The sequence below is a fragment of the Heptranchias perlo genome, chromosome 43 (genome assembly GCF_035084215.1).
Source record: "Heptranchias perlo isolate sHepPer1 chromosome 43, sHepPer1.hap1, whole genome shotgun sequence".
Classification (NCBI taxonomy): Eukaryota; Metazoa; Chordata; class Chondrichthyes; order Hexanchiformes; family Hexanchidae; genus Heptranchias; species Heptranchias perlo.
The window spans coordinates 2,194,182-2,217,692 of NC_090367.1; the positions used below are offsets into that span (position 1 = coordinate 2,194,182).

The window sequence follows — 23,511 nt, forward strand, 5'->3', positions numbered from 1 at the left end:
TGCATTTAAAGGGAGCTGGATCAGCACATGAGGGAGAAAGGAATAGAAGCATATCCTGATAGAGTTAGATGCAGTAGGGTGGGAGGAGGCTCGTGTGGAGCATAAACACCGACATAGATTGGTTGGGCCAAATGGCCTGTTTCTGTGCTGTAAATTCTATGCAATGTAATTCTCTGTATGTAGTTGTCACATGACATGGCATCTTCAGATGGCAGCACAAATGCAGTTTTATGCTAGTAAGAAAAATAATTGCAAAGCAAATTTACCCACATTTTGGTATTCAGGTGACAAATACAAAGCACTTGCGATTTACAGTGTTCTCTGAGCCCCTTAGCTGGAATTCTGCCTTTTACTACATGGAGCAGTATACAATATCTTCTGTAACCCAGGAAGGAAAATCTCATCAGATTGAACAAACTAATCCTGTGCTTCAGAGTTAAATAAGAGGCAAAACTATTGGTTGCTTTTAATGATTGTGGTTTTTTTAAATATAAAAGGTAAACCCAATTTGCAAAATATTACCACTTACAAATCTTGCACAGAGCACTTCAGCCTCAATCTGCAGGCCTCCATTTTTCCCCCTGAAAATGTCTGTTATCAGAGTCCGATCAGCCTATTGTGTTAATTTCTGTACCTGCTTAGTGTAGGTTTGGGACCCAGCAACCAATGTAATTGCATTATTTAAATGTTCAAATTTGTATCTGTTGTATTTTCCCAACATTACAACAGTGACTACACTTCCAAGAGTACTTCATTGTTTGTGAAGCGCTTTGGGATGTCCTGAGGTCATGAAAGGTGCTATAGAAATGCAAGTTCTTTCTTTTCTATTTCTATACCTCAGCTAATTCATAATATCTCAAAATCAACTTCAACTTTCTAACCCATTATTAGTTTTTAGAAGGATTTTATAAACTGGTTTACTAGGAAATCCAGTGGGATTAGTTGGATAGGAAACATAACTCATCTATTTATAACTTACGGTCCCATTTCTACTAATCCATATGAATATATGAGCTGTTGATAATACCGTTCAGTATGTTGTGCAATATAATTTCAAGAGGTATGCTTTTAGAGGTGACCTATTCAGAGAGGTGGGGAAGTAAGGTTGGTCACGTACTCCAGATTTGGATGCAAAGGCCTGTTAACTGTGGCAGGGTTAACCAGACTGCTGCATAGAAAGCAATAACCTGCATTTATACAGTGCCTTTAACGTAGAAAAACAGTCTAAGGTGCTTCACAGAGGAGTAATCAAAGCGGCAAGGTTGCAGCTTGGTGGAATCTGGGGGTGGATGATTTGTGACATCGAATCATAGAACCTTACAGCACAGAAAGAGGCCATTCAGCCCATCATGCCCATGCCAGCTCTTTGAAAGAGCTATCCATTTAGTCCCACTCCCCCACTCTTTCCTTATAGCCCTGCAAATTTCCCCTTTTCAAGTATATATCCAATTCCCTTTTGAAAGTTACTATTGAATCTACTTCCACCACCCTTTCAGACAGCGCATTCCAGATCATGACAACTCAAGTTCCTTTTAAGCGAGATTGGAAGTGGTGATGCTATTGTTATAAAGTACCTTTATTGATAAACCAAGGTGAAGAGCCAAGGCCCATAGCGCAGAACCCCAACAACGTTGAAAAAAGTAAATGAGAAGATGATGTAAATCAAGTAGGTAAAGAAAGGGATAGTTTTGTAACCATAATGAATGGTTGCATGCTCTATACTGGGAAATTGAAGATAGGCAGATCAATTTAAATTGGTCCGTTGTATTCATTACCCCAGAGCAGTACAGTCGGAGTCCCTTATTACTGCTTAAATATGGTCTCTGCTACTGCTTGAGCTTATCTTTCTGATCCTTTGTAGTTTTCAAAAGTTGTTGTAGAGGAGAACTATCTTTGCTGCTGATGTTGAAGGACATGATTGGTTAATACCATTTAAAACGCAAGTGCATCTGGAGAGGGTATTCTGAATCAAGCTCAATTGTCTGTAGTTTGAAAGTATAGGGTTTAGCCATTTAAGATGCAACATTTGCTTTTCTTCCAATTTTCACCCCTCTCCTAAAAGTGCTGACTCTTGATGGTTTATGATTTGCAGTCCCTGCTAATCTTGCTCAATGGACCATTCTTCATGTCTGAGCCATGGCAATGACTGTTGGCAAGCTATGAAGGGTGTCAAATCCAAGCCCAATCATGTCCTTACCCAACATCCGCACATGCGCACTTTCCAGCATCACTGGATAGTTGTCAGCTGTGGGAACTCTTGACTTATTTGCTCCTATCTAACATAAGAGTGCTGTGGACAATTGGAACCACTACTGTAGTTTTGGCTGGAATCAGCAGTGCTACCTTTTCAAACTTTGTGGTTAAAGAGTGTGTGTGACTGTGTGTGTGTCTCTCTCTAAAGAAATTCGGACCTAGAAATTTGATCGCACTGCACCTGTTTTACAGGCATAAAATTGGCGCCTAAGCGGCGGCGCACACAAACCCGTCCCCTGCTGGAAGTGCGCCGCTCGCCCTATTGGATCAAGCTGCTCTGCAGGCGTCTAGGACGTGCGCAGGAAGTATTAAAAAAAAACCCCAATACAATATTAAAATAAAGGTCCTACGCTTGCTGTAGGACCCTTTTGGAAAATTGGTCTGCCCCAGTGCCTGACTCGTCGCATGATTAGCCCACCCAGCAAATCATTGTGTCATATAAATACACTGAAATGTGTTTTTCACAAAACTCAAGCTGCAGGAATAGAAAAATAAAATACAGTCATTGGCAAGGTTTATATCTCTATTTACAGATTACTATGTATACTTGCTGAAAGTAGAAAAAAATCTGTGCCAACTAAGATAACAGGTTTATATGTTATATTTTATAATTTTAATTTGGAGAGTTATAAAAAAGGATCAAAAGCTTTTCTTTCAACATAATTTATGCAGGGACGGTATGTGATATTTTTTAGATGGATAGCATATGTGGTTAGGATATGTAAATAATAAAGTGGATATTCTAAGTCTGCACATTTGATCTTCCAACATGTGTTCGTAGTGGGCAAAGTTCCTTGCCGCAACCTACCCTGCACATTTATTAACTTCAGTCATTAAAATATATATATTCTGACTTTTGAAAGAAGTGTTAATACTCCTTTTTTTGTAGAATTAAATGGTAAGGAATTAAAATAGCAGCTCAACTCCATTCCCTATTGAATGATTTTCTGAAATATGTTTTCTTTAGGATTACTGCCAAGAACTCGGTCAATTTTGATGCACTTGTAATGCTCATTTCTCAGAACCGCCACTTAACTAGTGTAAATACTGGCAATGACCATTAAGCCATTTGTGGATTACGACAAACAGTAGCAGTTATATCTCAGCAATGAATTCACAAAGCCTGGTTTACTGACCGGTCCATTGAAATGCTGTTGATTCTGTAAGTGCATAGTGAAACAGTTTCTTCGTCACTAGAGCACTGGACAGCATAGAGCTGACTCCAGTGATGCCCCCTGTAATGCCTAGAAAGACCGTGGCATAAAAGTTGAGGGCACTGGTGATTTTCACTGCCATTGGGAGTAGAATGCAGACGATTGCTTGTTCCTTCAGGTCTTCATGAACCAGACAGCATACTTTAGTCACACCCACCCTGCTGAATCTGAGGCTCATCATGCATTGTTGCTCCATGAAGTTCAGCTAGTTCATTCTGTTCCAGTAGTTCATTGTGTGAGTGTTAAATCGTCTTTGTAGTCCATGGGCTCTTAGGCTGCCAACTTCACTGTATTTTGCAATAGCTGACTATGGCATTTCCACATTCTGTGAGGCTGATAGAATCCTGTCAGTGCAGTCTGGTGCTCCCAAACCTTGTTACAGTAACTCCAGCTTTAAGGACACAGCTCCCTGGTCACTTATAATTACTGCAGGGGAAAACTGCAGCATTTCTTGAGATAGGTTGTTTACAAGGCCTTAAAAGGCCCTTAAACACTTTTTGGTAATAAGCATACAGTTTTTTTTGTGTGGGCAGAAACCCTAAAAGGTAGTGATAATAGTGGAAAGGCAAGCCTCTGACTTTTACCTGGTTTCTCATTTCTTTTAAAGCACCACTGTATGATTGTAACATATAATACACAGCAGAAATACAGTGTTGTATCTAATTGCAAGAGAGGCTAAGCATCTTTTGAGCGTGATGTAAATGCTTATGGCAGAGGGACGAGGCTAGCAATTGTTTGGGGGGAGGGGTTATCTATTGTAGGGTTTTTGTTATTCTGGGGAAGGTTGGATAAAACAGGGTTATGGTCCAGGGCCTAGTTATGGGAGGGATGTTGCTGGTTTGGGGTCTTCTAGTAAAGAAGGATCAAAATTGGTTAGAGCCTATGTTGGAAAGCACAATAAAGGCATGATTTGGCATTCCCTCCAGGCTTACCTCTGGATCGTGCTGCAGAGTGTTGGGTAGAAGAAGACTAAGAATCGCAGACTTCTAACACTTCTGAGTTTTGAAAATGTGTACGTTTTTTCTAGCACCTCTGGAAAGAAATTTACCGTAAATTTTTAATTAGCATTAGTGATGGACAGAACATTGTTGCTGGAAAGACTATTCCATAAGTTAGAAAATAGCTAAACTGTTGTCAGGTCATTAGCTGATCACAGGTGCATGAGATGCACAAGATCGAACTAGTGATTTTCCCCCTTGACTTGGGGAATGGTGACATTTCCATTCTCTACCTTTTACCAGTCTCCTGCCTGAGACCAGGATCTCACTGTTTTATGGAGTTGTGAATGCAGTCTCAGATCCTGCTGTTCTGTTGCACTGGACACTGGTTCACCAGCACAACTGCCATGGTATCTGTACATTTGCTGGTGTATCTGATGCTACATTTGTAATATAAATGAGCAGGCAGAGAGTACCATCTCAAGGTAATGTTACCATGTGCTGCTGCAGACACAGCACCGCTGACAGCAGACAGCTGGACAAATTTGGCCTGGAGGCAGACATTTTGTGCAGAATTCTCTCTTCTACCCCACACTAGCTTAACAATCGTATGGACAGTAGAACCCTATTATATACAGTAGGTTGGGATGGACAACCGTAGACTCAATGCTAGACCTGTGTATGACCAGAACAGAGATAAAATAGTCGTGACAAAGCCAAGATCAGAGATTTTGGAACAAGGAATTTGCCTGAAGTTGATGTGCATACGTTTGAAATTAATTAACAAGACTGTCGTGGAAATTATTGCAATTTTTAATAGGTAGCATTTAAAACCTCCTTAAACTGTATAATCTTCTACTTTCTGACATTCTAATGATATCAATGTGTTGCCTTGCATGCAGTGCCCATACTTCTCTTGGAAACACCCCTATACTTTAGTTACTTTGTAAACAATTTTACAACACCAAGTTATAGTCCAGCAATTTTATTTTAAATTCACAAGCTTTCGGAGGCTTCCTCCTTCGTCAGGTGAACGATGTGAAAATCCTTAGTTACTTTGGTTATCCATAAGAGCTGTGTCAATTGATTTTTCTTATTTCCCCAGCCATTTGGAAAACATCTTGCCTTTTCTCCCTTTGTTATGCCATTCTGTCAAGATGCTGCACCACTGGGATGCCTATAAAATATCTTTAAAATGGATCATATGAGCTCCCCTGATGGTTCAGCTGGCAATGCCTGTGTGTAATTGAGCCACAAAAAACAACAGATTGCAAGGTCAATTCTTGGCCTGTGATGAATTAGCTGATCTCAGCTGGGGTAGTGGAATTAAAATTGAATGTGGGGTGGGATGGACAGAAAAAATCAGATAAGGCTGCTGATCTCTATTCAGTGACTACTGTTGGAAAACTGCATGTACAGACATTAGTTAAGGACAGCAAGGGTGTCCAACCTGTAAACCTTGAGCCCTGGCAATCTGACCCTCACAGCTCAGGCACTCAGTCCTATCTGAGGTTATATTTCAAAATTGCCGGTTTGTCCTGTTTGAATTTTGAGAACCTGGAGGTTTGGAAAAGTTTTTAGCACTGTTGTCTCACTGGTGAATAAATCCTAAATTAGAGCAACAAGATCTGTTAGTATCAGCAACTTGAGATGCATGCAAATTAATTGGAACATAGATTGAAACTTTATATGTGCCCCGTAAGGCTCCTTGGTCTGAATCTATGTGGCCCACAAGGTCAAAAAGGTGGGATGATAGGATGAGGCTGGCTGTGATGTACTCCATGGTCAAACAGCCAATGGACACTCATTGTCCAGGCTCACATATGTGATTGGCTGCTTGAATGAGATGCTGCCAATGCCCAAGGACTTGTATCCCAACAAGAGTCAGCATCTTCAGTAAAGCAGAGGAGAAAATTGGAGGGGAAGGGAACCACTGGAAAAAAAAGAAAAGTAGGTTACTGCCTCCATTTCAAAACTTGTATGTTACCAATAGTATTTCTTTGATCTCTTACTTAATATATTGTTCTCAATTTATGTATTTTCCCTGTTATTTTCAAAAGATTAAGAAATGTGTAAATGGACATGAGCTGAATTGCCTCTTTCAAGGCACATGGTGCTGCTTATTATCACTTAAACTGTCACTGTGATTTTACACTTGTTACATGAAACCCTGTCAAAATATGTTAAGTAAATTAATGAATTAAACTGTTGGCATTAAAGTAAATCTCCAGAGCTGACAACTGATGGGCTGCTAATTAAAGTCTGACAAACAAAAATTTGCAATTCTGACTATGTGTTATGTTTGTGAAACTTCTGCCTCCCTCATTTTAGCTAACCTGATTTATGACCTTGGACATTTCCTTAATATTAGATTAAGTATCAGAACTGTTCACAAGGATTGCTCTGGTAGCCTGGCGGGTTTGGCTGCCAATACACTGTGCGCTTGCGCTGGTGTTAGTACTCTTGATTTCACACGCAAAGTGAGTTTTGGGGCATCAACTGGAAGCTCTCTAGGGAGGCAGAGGAAGGAAGAGAAAGCAGAAGACCGTTGCTCCAAGTTCACGTGAACATAAGAGAATCAAGCATGCAAATAAAACATTTCAGCTCATGGATGCTAATTATTCTAGTCCTCTAACTCTCTGTTATAATTGTAGCTTCTCGGGGGCTCACAAAAATAATCTGGGCTTCTGCACCGCACCCCCCCCACAATCCGCAACTTAACCTCGCTTGTGGCAGTGGCAGCTCCAACCTGATTTTCAGGCTTTGTTTGGAAAAGGTGTGTTGGGATGCCAGTTTTGCCCCCTGCAGCTTGCCTGATGAATATAAATGAAGGCAGAGCCTCAAAACCTCAGGGGTCTCTTCACCACCAGAATGGGCAGCTGACCAGCCTACTCCACTGGTGGGCCACCCAAAAGTCAAAATCTACCCCAATCAGTGCTTTTTATGTCAATCCAATGAAACAGGGATCACACTACAGAGAACAAAGAATGTACAGTTCTGTCTAAAAAGAAAAAGAAAGAAATGTATTTATACAGCGCCGTCCACGACCTCAGGTTGTCCCAAAGTGCTTTACAGTCACTGTTGTAATGTAAGAAACACTGTAGCCAATTTGCGCACAGCAGTGTGATAATGACCAGATAATCTGTTTTAGTGATGTCCATTGAGGGATAAATATTGGCCCAGGACACCGGGCAGAACTCCCCTGCTCTTCTTCAAAATAGTGTCATGGGATCTTTTGCGCCCATTGAGAGGGCAGACGGGCCTCGGTTTAGCGTCTCATCTCCGACAGTGCAGCACTCCCTCAGTACTGCATTCAGTCTACAGAGATACAAAAAAAATTCACATTAATAGAACAAACCGCTTTAATCTTTTCAGTAACCGAAACAAGGAATTCACACATTGCAACATTGTCCCATCACAACAACCAACTATATGTTAAACAACCCCAATGTTTTTCTCTCTACTTCGCTGCCTGGCAGTCAATTCCAAACATTTATCATTTTGTGAGTAAAAAAGTTCTTCCTGCCATCTATTTTAAATTGACTTTTTACTAATCTCCATTTATGTCTTCTGGCCATACTTTCCCAACTTACTTTGAAGCAATCTGGCTTTACTTTCTCTACACCATTTAATATTTCATATACTTTCATGAGGTTCTCCCCTTAATCGCCTTGTTTCGAGATGATAATGCTTAAGCTTCCCTCATCTTGCTACATAGCTCATTTTATACTTTAGATCAGCCTTATTGATCATCTCCTCAGCCTTTTTTAATGCACGTTTATCTTTTTTGTATTGTGGTGGTCACATCTGAATACAGCATTAGTTGTGGTTTGATCACTGCAATGTAAAGCCTCAGCAGAACTTTCACAGGCAGATTTTTTAAATTGTTTCACCACATTGTCTGGACATTGCAAGTAGCATATCTTCTATTACTCTTTGGTCCTTATCTAAGTATCCCTGTGTTTATTCAGTTCCTTGCATTGTATACTTAAATCCCACATTTTTTCAGGCTCTGTGCAATCCTTCATTTATCAATGTTAAGTTTCATTTGCCATTTGTCTGCCATTGTAAATCCTTTTGCAAATCTTTAGATGCATTTTCTTTCTATACTATGTTCTCCATTTTAGTATTGTCAATCTTTACAAGCTTACAATTAGTTTAAGTATTTATATATAAATTAAAACAACATTAGTTCAACTACTGGCCACTGTGATACATCACTCAGCATCTCACCTCAAGTCTGACATTACAGTATTCTGTTTTTCTTATATTTTAGCCAGCTTCTTATCTAGGCTTATGTTCTTCCCTTGATTTCAGCGCCTTATATTTTAAGAAGTCTTTTTTATGTGGAATTTTGTCAGTCACAATCTATTTTAGGGAGTGGCAGTCTCTGCTTTATCTGTAATGTCTTCAAAGAAAGGAGATTTGTCAGGCAGAATCTAATGCTAGCTGCTACTTATTAAGTTATTGCTGTATAGATACTCCTGCAGATTAGATCCCATTATTGATGTTTGTTTAATAGGCCTAGAAATTCCACATTGTTTTTGGTGTATAATTACAGTATATAATTGGGCAGGTAACTTTTTTGACAGCAAAATTGGGCGTAAGCCATTTACTCCTGTTTTTCACCCCAAAATCAGTCCCCTGAATTCACTTGAACTTTTTGACCCTTCCTGCAATCTGCCTGCTCAGACCCAAGTGAACTCATTTACATGTATTATAATGAGGGCCAGTAGTGCTGCTCCTCCTAGTTTCCTGTGTCCTGCACAAGTTCACTGTACAAAAAGGCCTGGACTTGGACACCGCTGCGGAAGCTGCCCTTGCTGTTTGGGAGGCAGAAGTACATGGAGGAGAGCATCGCGATGACTTTCACTCAAAGAATTCCTCAGTGACTGCTGCAAGGGACATCAGAGCACATCTCATCACTGAAGTCTTCTCTTCTGTTAAACACAGAACCTTTGACACCAATGCTGTACCTCCTTTCCCACCGTCAAATAAAGGAACAATCCTTTGATCACTACCCATCCTAGAATATGACAGCACATCAGCTCTCTTTCCCCTACATGACTGTGCTAGTAATCATCACTTGTTTGAATAATTCAGCACTACATAAGTGTACTCTTTCCCTGTATGACTTTAACCTCTACAAATAACAACTCATGACATAAGTGCACATTCTATTTTAATATAATAAAGTCCAAAGTGAACACAAGCCAACTTATTCCTTTCTAACACTGTGCTTCCCCTGGATTTCTGAACATGCCTTTCTTTCACCAATTCTGGTACTTGTCATGTGCAATATCACGAGGAATGATTGACTGCTACAAAAGGGTCATGGGACTCTCATGGAAGCTTGCATCGTGACCACCATGGTCTGTTGCAGTTTCCAATGAAGATGCCGCACATTCCATTGATATCGGTAACAAAGAAAAGGCTTCCCCGATGTTGATGAAAATGGGAGCTGTAGTCTCCAGAGCCACTAACTGATGCAAACTAAGGATTGAGTATGGGACTGTCCCGTTCTGTTTGGCGTAGTACACACTAGTCAGTGCTAAGATGGAGCGTGGATTTGAGCTTTATTGCTTTTTGGTTAGGGTGCCAGTGTATAGAATCAGAGGTATTTCAATCTAGTAAGTTGGAGGGGAAGGACAGGAGAAACTAATGTGCAGCATGTTCCATTTGAATTGCATCTCCTGCTGACTGATGCAGAGCAACAATTCTGACCATCACAGAAGAATTCTTCCAAACAGACCATTCCAACCGGAGTAAGGTTCATTGTGGTGAGCAGTCTGTATTGGGGAAAAAAATGGAGCAAGTTGAAGGCACAGGATTCATTTAGTATTCACAAGTGTACCAATTTTACATTTGTGCATATGCAAGTGGACATAATTTGTGCATGTGTACAGTGTTTCTTATGCAGCATACTGTGTACCTAAATTTCATCCCCTGCCCTGCCCTTCCCTACTAAGATTTGGACTAGACAACAGATGGTAATACTGAGTGTGACTGATATTGGTGATAGCGCAGAACCCTGCATCCAACACTTTGCTGCCTTTCGTCGCTCCATCATGCTGCACTATCATATTTTCTTTTCATATAAAGCCAGTACTTCAGTGGAACTGCATTCTGTTCACACACAAAATGCCTCACACAGTTTGGACATTAAAAGACAAGCTGGCAGCACAAGCTCAAGTGTAAGTTAATGCAGCCTGGAGCAGTTTGTTTAAGACTAAATATACATTTGTGCCGGAGAGCGACGAAAGGAAATAACCTTCAAATCTAATGTGGTAAAACAAGCTTAGTCTCAACACTGACAGGTTGAACTGAATCCTGATGGCACTCCCAGCTGCCAAGAAATGTTGCTTGTATAGTGTTTCTGCTGGATCAGGATTTCTACAGCGCTGGGTAAATATAAACAATGGCCATTTCGCAAATGAAGTAGAATCCTATCAGTACAAACGTCCACATGGAAGACCATCCATTCCCTTGATCCAGTTTTAATAAAAGGAAGCTGTATCCAACTGAATTTCTGCACAAAGGGAGATTTTACTACAATTACTAATGATCACCAACGCTACTGGAGCATAACTTCATGGTGTTACCAGAGGAGGAATTCTGAATAAGATGACAGTTCCCAAGCTGTCTCTACCCATTTTTTTGAAATATAAAACATGTTTGGGGTGCGAGGGATTCAATTGCCACCCGCAGTTGAAAATGAGACGGCCGACGATTGAAAATCAAGAACAAAACTTGCCCGTTGTCCTCCCATAACCCGCCCAATACACTTTTCAAGTGGACCTTGAAATGTGTGCCTAGAGCTCCTGCACGAAACTTTTGGAAGCCTACATACACATTGAAATCAGGGTCTTATGCCAGTTGTAGGACCCCGATGCAACTTTCAGGTACCAATGGTTGGATCGTGCACTATGCACTCTCTCCGCCCATTAGTACCAGGCTTCTAGCAGCCTAATCAATCCTCAGCTTGTGTGTATGTTAATTCAGTTCCATCAGCTCTCAAACAAAACACTTTAAAAATCTTGACTAAAGGCAGTTAATTGCAATTTTGTTATGAACTCAAAGTGATACACCCTTTTCAATCTTCTCCCTCCCAAAAATGCCCACTTCAGCACGGAGTTTGATATTCTGTATCAAAGGCCTTGATGGGAATGGTGTGCGTCAATCTAAATTGAGCTGCAGTAAAATCAGTAAACACGGTTCTATAAATGACAACATTGCATACGAATACAGACAGTCAGCAATATTTGGGAGATGGACTGTAATTGCTTTGAGTAGTTTTCATGTAAAACTGCAGGAGTTTGCAGCTAAACGACAGAGTGAGAGAGCTGTTAACAACTGAATTAATGTTTACTTGCTCAATAAGGTGAAAACCAACCCTTCGCACATAAATCCTTGGATTTGTCCTCTGTTTAGATACTGCTGTGGCAGGAGTGATTATAGTAGCTGAATGTTAAGAGCACTTCTCTGCTAAGCACTTTTATGTTTGTGTGTGTGCGTAATTTGTGTCAATCGCATATTCCTTTAACCCCATGAGGGCCATATCCCAGGGTATATTTTTTTAAATATGGGATCGACAGGCCACATCCCCTCATGGCACAGTGGATAAAGGCACTGCCCAGTGGTACACTAATCCATACAAATCAGAAAGTCACAGGCAATATGTGCTGAACTTGCAGATCTCAGCTTTGGCAGCAAGTGTGGTAGTTGTACAACTGGACTTAGTGCTCCTGGGCTAGAAAAAGATCAGTGAGGGTCCCCACTTCTGATTGCTCTCCAATGACTTGTGCTGGATGTGTGTGTATGTGGATGTTGGGGGAGAATAGCTGTCATTTCACTTGGATGAAATACAGGAAGATAGCTGGAGTCCAAGGAATCATAGTCCACCAAAAGTTGGTATTTTCAGGCAAGGATGGGAGGAAAATTGACTTTGAGATAAGTGGGTAGAACTGTGCTGCTATTTTGCTATATATGCTATGATGTTGAATTTGAAAAATAAAAAGGTTTTCTGGTTTCAAACATCAAACAGATAACTTAAAATGCCAAAATCAAAATACTGCAGATGCTTGAAATCTGAAATAAAAATAAAAAATGCTGGAAACACTCAGCAGGTCAGACAGCATCTGTGGAGCGACAGAGTTAACAGAGTAAAAGGTCAGTGTTTCCAGCGTTTCTGTTTTTAATTTAAAATGCCAGTTAGTTTGCAGCTGTAGAGCATGTGACATGCATAAGCTATACAGTGCCAGACCTAAGTGAATTGTCCCCTTTTATACATCGGCTGTTAAATGATAGTGCCTTTGTTACACTCCTTTCTATGCTACTTTAAGTGGTTATTTTGAAATTACATTCTGATTATTAGTATGGAAACACATCAAGCATTTGTACACTAATCCTTGCATGGTGTAATTTCAAAATAACCACGTTAACGCTTCCTTAAAAGCAGAGAAAGGAACTCTTGTTGCCTCACAAATCTGTGTCCATCTTTTTCGCAACTCCCTGTTTGAATCTCTAATTAGATTTCCACTCCTGCCACAGCACCAAAACTGCCCTAACCAAAGTCATAAATGACATCCACTGTGACTGTGACCATGGTGCACTATCCTTCCTCTTCCTCCTCGACCTCTCTGCAGCCTTTGACATGGTCCACTCTTATCCATCCAATTATAGCCAGAGCATCAATGACTTCTCTTCACACCCCCTCACTGTTGCCTCCAGAGTGCCCCAAAGATCTACCTTGGCCCCTCCTCTTCCTCATCTGCATGCTGCCCCTTGGCGACATCATCAGCAGACATGGAGTTCACATATAGGTTGTGGAACCCCAGCTCTACTTTTCCACTACCTCTTCGCCCCCTCTGCTGCCTCTATGTTGTCATTCTGTTTATCTGACATCCAATCTTGAATGAGCCATAATTTCCTGCAACTAAACATTGGGAAGACCAAAGCTATTGTCTTCGGTCATCGCTACAAACTCCATACCCTTGCCAATGATTCCATCTCCCTCCCTAGCTACAGTCTCAGGTTGAACCAGACTGTTTGTAACCTCTGCATCCTATTCGATCCTGAGCTGAGTTTACGATCATATATCCTCTCCATCACAAACATCGCCTACTTCCACCTCCATAACATCACCCGCCTTCAGCCTATCTGTTGCTGAAGCCTTCATCCATGACTTTTATCACCTCCAGAATTGACTCTTCCAATGCTCTCCTGGCCAGCCTCCCATCCACCATCCTCCGTAAACTTCAGCTCATCCAAAACTCTGCTGCCCACTCACCCATCACCCCTGTCCTCATTGATCTACATTGGCTCCTGGTCCCCAAAATGTCAAATTTAAGATTCTCATCCTTGTGTTTAAATCCCCTTATGATATTGTTCCTCTATTTCTCTGTAACCTCCTCCAGCCCTACAACCGCTCTCCCCCACACCCCCATATACTCTGTTTCCCTGATTCTGGCCTATTGTGCATCTCCTATCCCTTCGCCTTCAGCCACCTAGGCTTTGTGCTCTGGAATTCCTTCCCTAAACTCCTTTGCCTCTCCACCCATCTCTCCTGCTTTAAGACCTTCCTTAAAATCCACCTCTTTGACTAAGTTTATGTTCACCCTTTCTATTATCACCTTCTGTCGCTTGGCATAACCTCTTTGATTAAGTCTCGGTGAAGCGCCTTTGGGTATTTTTCTCAGTTAAAGGTACTATGTAAATACAAGTTGTTGTGGTTATTATTTAATGTGGATACAATAAACATCTTCATGTTAATCTTTAGACAGCATAATTCAAGGCCAGTGTTTTTTTTATTTTTTATTCGTTCATGGGATGTGGGCGTCGCTGGCAAGGCCAGCATTTATTGCCCATCCCTAATTGCCCTTGAGAAGGTGGTGGTGAGCCGCCTTCTTGAACCGCTGCACTCCATGTGGTGAAGGTTCTCCCACAGTGCTGTTAGGTAGGGAGTTCCAGGATTTTGACCCAGCGACGATGAAGGAACAGCGATATATTTTCAAGTCTGGATGGTGTGTGACTTGGAGGGGAATGTGCAGGTGGTGTTGTTCCCATGTGCCTGCTGCCCTTGTCCTTCTAGGTGGTAGAGGCTGTGGGTTTGGGAGGTGCAGTCGAAGAAGCCTTGGCGAGTTGCTGCAGTGCATCCTGTGGATGGTACACACTGCAGCCACTGTGCGCCGGTGATGGAGGGAGTGAATGTTTAGGGTGGTGGATGGGGTGCCAATCAAGCGGGCTGCTTTATCCTGGATGGTGTTGAGCTTCTTGAGTGTTGTTGGAGTTGCACTCATCCAGGCAAGTGGAGAGTATTCATTCTCACTCCTGACTTGTGCCATGTAGATGGTGGAAAGGCTTTGGGGAGTCAGGAGGTGCGTCACTCGCCACAGAATACCCAGCCTCTGACCTGCTCTTGTAGCCACAGTATTTATGTGGCTGGTCCAGTTAGGTTTCTGGTCAATGGTGACCCCCAGGATGTTGATGGTGGGGGATTCGGCAATGATAATGCCGTTGAATGTCAAGGGGAGGTGGTTAGATTCTTTCTTGTTGGAGATGGTCATTGCCTGGTACTTGACTGGTGCGAATGTTACTTGCCACTTATCAGCTCAAGCCGGGATGTTGTCCAGGTCTTGCTGCATGCGGGCATGGACTGCTTCATTATCTGAGGGGTTGTGAATGGAACTGAACGCTGTGCAATCATCAGCGAACATCCCCATTTCCGACCTTATGATGGAGGGAAGGTCATTGATGAAGCAGCTGAAGATGGTTGGGCCGAGGACACTGCCCTGAGGAACTCCTGCAGCAGTGTCCTGTGGCTGAGATGTTTGGCCTCCAACAACCACTACCATCTTCCTTTTGTGCTAGGTATGACTCCAGCCACTTCAGAGTTTACCCCCTGATTCCCATTGACTTCAATTTTACTAGGGCTCCTTGGTGCCACACTCGGTCAAATGCTGCCTAGATGTCAAGGGCAGTTACTCTCACCTCACCTCTGGAATTCAGTTCTTTTGTCCATGTTTGGACCAAGGCTGTAATGAGGTCTGGAGCCGAGTGGTCCTGGCGGAACCCAAACTGAGCATCGGTGAGCAGGTTATTGGTGAGTAAGTGCCACTTGATAGCACTGTCGACGACACCTTCTATCACTTTGCTGATGATCGAGAGTAGACTGATGGGGCGGTAATTGGCCGGATTGGATTTTTCTAGCTTTTTTGTGGACAGAACATACCTGGGCAATTTTCCACATTGTCGGGTGGATGCCAGTGTTGTAGCTGTACTGGAACAGTTTGGCTAGAGGCGCGGCTAGTTCTGGAGCACAAGTCATCAGCATTATAGCCGGGATGTTGTCAGGGCCCATAACCTTTGTTGTATCCAGTGCACTCAGCTGTTTCTTGATATCACGTGGAGTGAATCGAATTGGCTGAAGACTGGCTTCTGTAATGGTGGGGATATCAGGAGGAGGCCGAGATGGATTATCTACTCGGCACTTCTGGCTGAAGATGGTTGCAAACGCTTCAGCCTTGTCTTTTGCACTTACGTGCTGGACTTCGCCATCGTTGAGGATGGGGATGTTTACAGAGCCTCCTCCTCCCGTTAGTTGCTTAATTGTCCACCATCATTCACGACTGGATGTGGCAGGACTGCAGAGCTTCGATCTGATCTGTTGGTTGTGGAATCGCCTAGCTCTGTCTATAGCATGTTGCTTCCGCTGTTTAGCATGCAAGTAGTCCTGTGTTGTAGCTTCACCAGGTTGGCACCTCATTTTTAGGTACGCCTGGTGCTGCTCCTGGCATGCTGTTCTACACTTCTCATTGAACCAGGGTTGATTTGCTTGTTTCCCATATTTTTCTGATATAACATTTCCTTTGAGATGCAGAAAATATCCATTTTCTGTGTAAAATAGCGACAGGTTGCATGAGGATTGTAATGTTAACTCCTGACTTTTTCTTTAAAGTGTGATGCAAACAGAAGTTTTTCATCAGGCTCAATTCGTTTTGTGGCTACATGGTTGAAGCCCATGAGTCTCGCTATCAGCAGTAGTTTATCGCATTGGTTCATTGGTGGCATAATGCTGATAAATCGTTTGCAATAATACTGATATCCCTCGTGGGAATGAACTTTTGCGAGAGGTAAAGCACTCAGTGCTAGTTTTATGGAGTTCTAATTTGCAGTGAGATTAAGAATTAACAACATTTGTTGTGCTGATGTGCAGAAATGCCAGTATAAACAAAAATCACTTTTAAACCATTATGACATCCCGAATAACAAAGTGCCACCACCAGCGTAATTCTCTCCAATCATTGAAGGTGAAAACAAATGACAAAAATGCTCATTAAATGTATTTTTTCCAGTTGAAAGCATGCTATAGGTGTTATAAATAGAAAACATCACTGCCAACAGTGTGTGGTACGATCAAGAAATGAAGTCATGGCTTGGATGCCGGTACATTATCCATTCCGCACAACTTGTGGGCATATTTTGATGGCAATACTGCCCATGCCACCCCTCCTGCATTTTTAAACATGCACATAGCTGGGGGGGAGACATCATTCCATTTTGTTATCTTGATCACTGAAAACTCCATCTACTAATTAAGTTGAGAAGCTATAGAATCTAGGGACCAGAATACTTTGGAGAAATGTGTGACACCCACGCAAGTTACATCATCAGATTTTGTTGTGGCTATTCTCAGTGGAACCCTGTACCTAAAAAAACAAAAAAATGAGTTGTGCTTTCAAAAAACACGGTTGCTGCTGGTGTGCTTCTCATGTGGAATGTTTTTAGACTAGTTCTGTGAGATAAAAAGATAGAAGTTATTTTTGGAAATGTTATCACACAAAATACTTAATACACTTGTATCAAATTCCCCTCTTCATTATTTTAATGGTGGCATTAATCAGTTTATTTTATAACTCCATTAAATTAGCAGAGAGAGAAAATTTCGGTCTAGCGTGTTTGTATGATAACACGTTTTAAATTCCCAATCATGTAGGGCAGACAGGCAAGCTGTTTCCAAATCTCAGCTATTTACTACTGTTTTAACTGTGAAGGTTGGGGAATTGTTTAGCAAGGTCAAGACTGGTTTAAAAACCCCGATTGCTTTCCTCGTTCTTCTCAGTAACCCGTAACTCTTTATAATGGCCAAGACTATCCAAACGTTGAATACTGCTTCCATATCTGGGGAAGCTCTTGAAACATTGTTCTCACGCTCCTGATAGTTGATTCCTTTCTCACCTCAAGCCTCCAAACTCACCGGCTCTGCCATAATCTTTCTTGCTCTTTCTTTTTTATCAACACTACTATGGTCATTGCTCCTCCAAACTTTCCTCTCTTGTTCATGCTAATCACCAAATACATTGTCCTGCACAGGCTTCCTCCTCCGGTATGCTGCATTGTAATTAAGACTCATCGCACAGCCTTTCACACGGCAACTCATTTTTTCCCAAAACTACAAAACTGTGGAACTCTTTACTTCCCTCCTACAATATATAAGCTTTTAAAACCCATCATGTAGTCATTCCTTCTTGATTCACAAGAGAAATTTAAAATAAACCGTTGTGAGTGTCACAGGAGTTTTAGAATGCTATCATAAGCAGTTTTCAGTCCTGCTATTGTTTCATCAGTGATCCAATAATATTAAGCGATTGCATTTATAAAGCTTCTTATCACATTGAAACACCTCAGAGTGCAATGCACAATGGGGTAGACTTTCGCCTGGTGTAGCATGTTAGCCATCTGCCCGTGCCAGGAGCGAAAAGGTTGGAAATATTACGAGGCCCAGACCTCATTTAAATAGAACCGGCAAGCTGCCCACCCTAAATGGGCGAGTTGCCCGCCCTACAGCACGCTCTAAATAGGTGTCCCAATGCAGCTCAGCAGATTTGGATTAGCATCGGTCGGCAGCAAGGTACGTGTTTGGGGAAAGTCGTGATTGCAATGTGGGGTGGGGGGGGTGGTGTCTGCGGTGGCAGGGGCACAGGTTATTTCTGTGGGGCCGGGAGAAGCAGTAAGTGTACAGACCCCATTTTGAGACCATCACCCCCTTGTTAATGCCAATTTGGCTAAGTTAAAAATAGCCCCAATAAATTACCTTTGGAGTGTAGTGACTGTTGTTATGTGACAAACATGGCAGCCATTCTGCAGCAGCAATGTCCCACTAACAGCAGTGCAATGAATGACCAGGAAGTGTACTTGCCCAATGCAGGAAGAAACCCCCCCACCCCTAATGGAAACAATTTTACAACACCAAGTTATAGTCCAACAAATTTATTTTAAATTCCACAAGCTTTCGGAGGCTTCCTCCTTCCTCAGGTGAACGGTATAACTTGGTGTTGTAAAATTGTTTACAATTGTCAACCCCAGTCCATCACCGGCATCTCCACATCACCCCTAATGGAGGCATGAACGTGAATATCAGTTATGACTGAGATTGATGCTTCAATGTGTGGTTCAAGTGTCTAGTACTCCAGCAAACACAACTGATCTCCTCTTTTCAGAAACTTCATATTTTTTTTCAATCAAGCTTAGGTTTTGAAGGTTAAGTTTTTAATAAGAAGGAATACATTTTTAAAAATTACTTTTTAAAATATATTATTAATTTGGGGCATATTGAATAATCTGCTTAAAGCTGTAATATCATAAATATTACAGTCTCACTATAAAATATTTAAAAAGTTAATAGGACATCTGTCAGTGTGTTCTGGAATAGATAGGATTAAAAACTATGCTTTTATTAGGGTGGAGGATAATTTATTTCATTAGATTAGCGGCCAAGCCTTCAGATGTCTCGGCCCTAATCTCTGGAATTCCTTCCCTAAACCTCTCCACCTCTCTCTCCTTCTTTGACCCTCCTTAAAACCTACCTCTTTAACCAAGCTTTTAGTCACCCATCCTAATATCTCCTCCTTTGGCTCGGTGTCAATTTTAGTCTGATAACGCAGCTCTGAAGCACCTTCGGACGTTTTTATCATGTTAAAGGCACTATATAATTGCAAGTTGTTGTTGTAGATGATGCAGACAGCACTGTTGGTATGTTGTGACTAAAGTTTCCTGGTTTGTTTGATAATGGACCTGCTGCTGTGTTTTTTGTTGAGGTAGTTGGGCTGTTTGAAGCATGTCCTTTGAGAGGGAGAGCTTGTGTACATTTTCTGACAGCTTAGTGGAAAGGTGAAGAACTGAGTGAGGCTTTTAAGACAGGTGAGCGATTTCAGCGTGGGCTGCTCTGAGCAATGATCATATCACTCATCGTCAGGTGGAAAACATACCGCCTTTCCTGGAATAAAAGGAACAAAGTGATTAGTCTATCATGTCAGTTCCTCTTCCCGATAGAGCAGCTGAGATTGGGAATTCATCCTGTGAGGAAGTCACAGGTGCAGACATCCATGGTAGAACTCTCCAACTTTAATCTCAGCGATAAACAAAATACTGAAAAGATCAGTGTGAAATATGCATTTTACTTGTTAATATTCCTATGACTCACAAGCAACATTATGAGGAATGTTCAATGAACCTTATGAATGGAAATAATTCTTTTTTTAAAAAAACATGAACTTTTTTCCCTGCTAATTTTCCTCCCTTCTTCTCAAGGTATTGACTTGCTGGCTTATGGCTCCATTGGCACTGGCAGCTCTCTGAAATCTTGCCCAGACTCACCTCCTGACTCCCCAAAGCCTTTCCACCATCGACAAGGCACAAGTCAGGAGTGTGATGGAATACTCTACACTTGCCTGGATGAGTGCAGCTCCAACAACACGCAAGAAGCTCGACACCATCCAGGACAAAGCAGCCCGCTTGATTGGCACCCCATCCACCACCCTAATCATTCACTCCCCACCACCGACGCACAGTGGCTGCAGTGTGTACCATCCACAGGATGCACTGCAGCAACTCGCCAAGGCTTCTTCGACAGCACCTCCCAAACCCGTGACCTCTACCACCTAGAAGGACAAGAGCAGCAGGCACATGGGAACAACACCACCTGCACGTTCCCCTCCAAGTCACATACCATCCCGACTTAGAAATATATCGCTGTTCCTTCATCGTCGCTGGGTCAAAATCCTGGAACTCCCTTCCTAACAGCACTGTGGGAGAACCTTCACCACACGGACTGCAGCGGTTCAAGAAGGCGGCTCACCACCACCTTCTCAAGGGCAATTAGGGATGGGCAATAAATGCCGGCCTCGCCAGCGATGCCCACATCCCATGAACGAATTTTTAAAAAGCCCAGGGATGCTGAAGCCAATTGGTTTGCTACAGATGGTGCTCAGAAATGATTTATTTGATGCTGAGTATCTTCTAAGTGCTGTTTATAGTGCAGTACCTTTTTAAAGAGTTGCCCTGATGACTCAGCTGGTTAAGAATGTGAGCTAGTTGAGCCTACAGATCAGGTCATTTTCAGGTTTAATCTGTGCTGATCAGTGGTTAAAGTATAGTTTGTTTAGAAGGGTTACACAACGCTGGCCCCATAAGCTTTGTAATTTCTTTCCTCAGGATTCAGACACCCCTCCTACATTCCGTGGAACTGGTTTTGTTTCATGGGTTATTGAGTTTGCTTTTCTTTCCTTGACAAAGTCGCTCCTAACTTTTCAAATTCTGCCACTTGGTCCAAGTGTTCTTTTTTCCAGCTTCTGGGATCTTACAGCTTCATCCTCTCATCCTGACAGAACAGCTGACCGAAAAGTACGGAGAAGTCACAGCTAATTGCACGCATCCACAATCTCCCCACTCTACAGGCCTGCCAGACAGCTGCGGGACCACGGTTGTTCTACCGCCACACAGACAGAACAACTGACTGAAATGCCGGGTGCCAGACAGGCGGGAGAGGTTCCTCAGCTCGCAGTCAGCCGTGAGACTTCGCTCAGCTTTGCCCCGTTCCTCGATCAGGCATTTCAATCTGCTGACTTGACTGCGTTGTTCCACTAGTTTGTAAACAGCTGGCTCACAGCTGGCTGTAGTTACATGTCTTCTTTGGGTTAGAGAGGGTAAAATCGTCCAGGATTTTTGACCGTTATCCAGCGAATCTTGCTGGAACTACCCGTGGGCATCAGGAGGGCACTGGAATGGGGCGAGCTACAGTGACCCGAGGGTTGAATGGCTTACTGACGCTCACTGTCGAGGCTCGCGCGTATTAGTGGCCACTTGAGTAAAGTACCAGAGGGCAAATGTGGGACCGAACTCAGCAAAGAGTAAATTGTTTCCATGGAGCATTGTCTGCCCCCTCCAATAACGTTGCCTATTTTCATTTGCTTATGAGTTTCCATTTTACGTGTTGCTCTGCAGATAAATAGATTTTTTTTTTGTAAACTGTCTTCTCCTGTCATTGTGAGCTATAGTACCAACCCTCATGCACCCAGTATGAGTTCTGAGCTTTGTTATTGATTGGCTCATACAGGTCCAAATTAAAGGGATGCGTTCACTTGACTTAAGTGCCCTGCATATGAGAACAGATATTTATTTCAGCCATTGTCATCAAGTTTCAAAATCAATTTTAAATATTTGTCAGCCTTAGTCAAAGCTGAGGGGGAAAGGGAGAAGTGTCAGGCAAATCCAGTGAAAGGAAACCCAATATATAGGCACGTAAAAAATGGAAAGCAAAGCAAAGGAGTGGCACAGAATTTGACCCCCTATTTCAGGTTAGGTAAATTGGCATGCAGCAGCATAAGCTGGGTGTAAGGAGGGTTGCCCAATTTGGCAGTTTAGGGCAACCTGCCTAAAGTACATCAGGGCAGCATTCTTGACGACACATGGTAAATGCTACTTGCATGACCTAGGAATAAATGAAGAAGAGAGCACACTTAAAGGAATCTGACAAGGAAACAGTACCCAACAGTATCACATAACTCATGGATGGCCCAAAGATTGTTTCCTGCAAAGTATTGTGCGTTCTACATGTACCCATTACCCATGCCAAGCCTTCATGCGACCTTACAGTACATTCTTTGCATCGCATGTACCCACACCTCAGGGGCACACCTTCAAGTTGCAATATTGGAAACCTTGTCACACTCAAATCTTTCAAGCCTGTGACAACTCAAATGGTTTTAGAACAAATTAACTGCATGATGCACAGATATTTATTGATAACCCAAGTTAGTTTGTAGGTTGTTCACATATCTGTCATTGTGCATGTACTCCTTCCGTGTCATTTGCTTGTGTATGGAGTAAAAGCACTAAGGAAATAGGTGAATCTAGGCTAAAAATGCAGTTTACTTACACCAAAACAGTTATGACTTTTTTTTTGCTTCAACATTTTAGCATGTCCTCATAATGTAACTTGTAGTTGATAAGTTTTTAATTTATTCCATTGACAGAATCAAAAATAAGCAATTCTTTAAAATTATTATTTTTGCCAATTTCTGCCCCTCCCTTCAGACTCTTACTGAGATATGGTTCCAAGACCACTGACAACTCTCTCTTAACTCATCCAAGTACCTATATATTTCATATGTGAGCAAGCCAATTGTGGGTATTACAATTGAGCCTGATCTTGTTCCCACCCATTCCCCACATGCTCTAACAATGGGTTGCTGGTTAGCAATCACCAGCAGAAATTTTGACGGATTTTTCCTTTACCTCGTTTGGGGTCATTGAGACTCCATCTGCTGCTCTAGTTGAGGTCAGCTAACTCAGCACAGACTCAGCAACCTGAGACCTTCTGGTCAATATATCTCATTCCATACCAGGCAGTATTTTTACCTCTTAGGCCATTATATCTCATTGTTGTTACCTCATGGACTGTACATTGTCGCCTGAATATTTTACGCAACTTACTGTGTGTGTTTTTTTAAGCCAATGAATAAAAATTGAACAGTCTAAATTATTAGCAGTAGAAATTGTGCAGCAGTTTTCCAACATGTACTGTAAATAGCTTATCACTTTCCTCATTTCTTTACTAAACCTTAGTGCATTACCAGCTTATCCTGTGCACAAAGTACAGGCATTCACAGCTGGCGCGCAAAAGCTATTAGTTTTCTGTAATGGAAATCACATACTTCTCAAAACAACAACAGCACGCTGTCAAGAATATTATTTGGGCACACAATGAAAAAGCAATTTTTCAAGCATTTACTGTATCGTTGAGTTTCCTCCTTTTAGATTTAATGGAA

General features: G+C 42.1%; 1 protein-coding gene across 4 annotated transcripts in view; it reads left to right on the top strand.

Annotated features, from left to right (window-relative positions):
• The window catches only part of LOC137306405 (ADP-ribose glycohydrolase MACROD1-like), a 631,024-nt gene that overhangs the window by 236,990 nt on the left and 370,523 nt on the right, over positions 1–23,511 (top strand). The window lies entirely within an intron of this gene.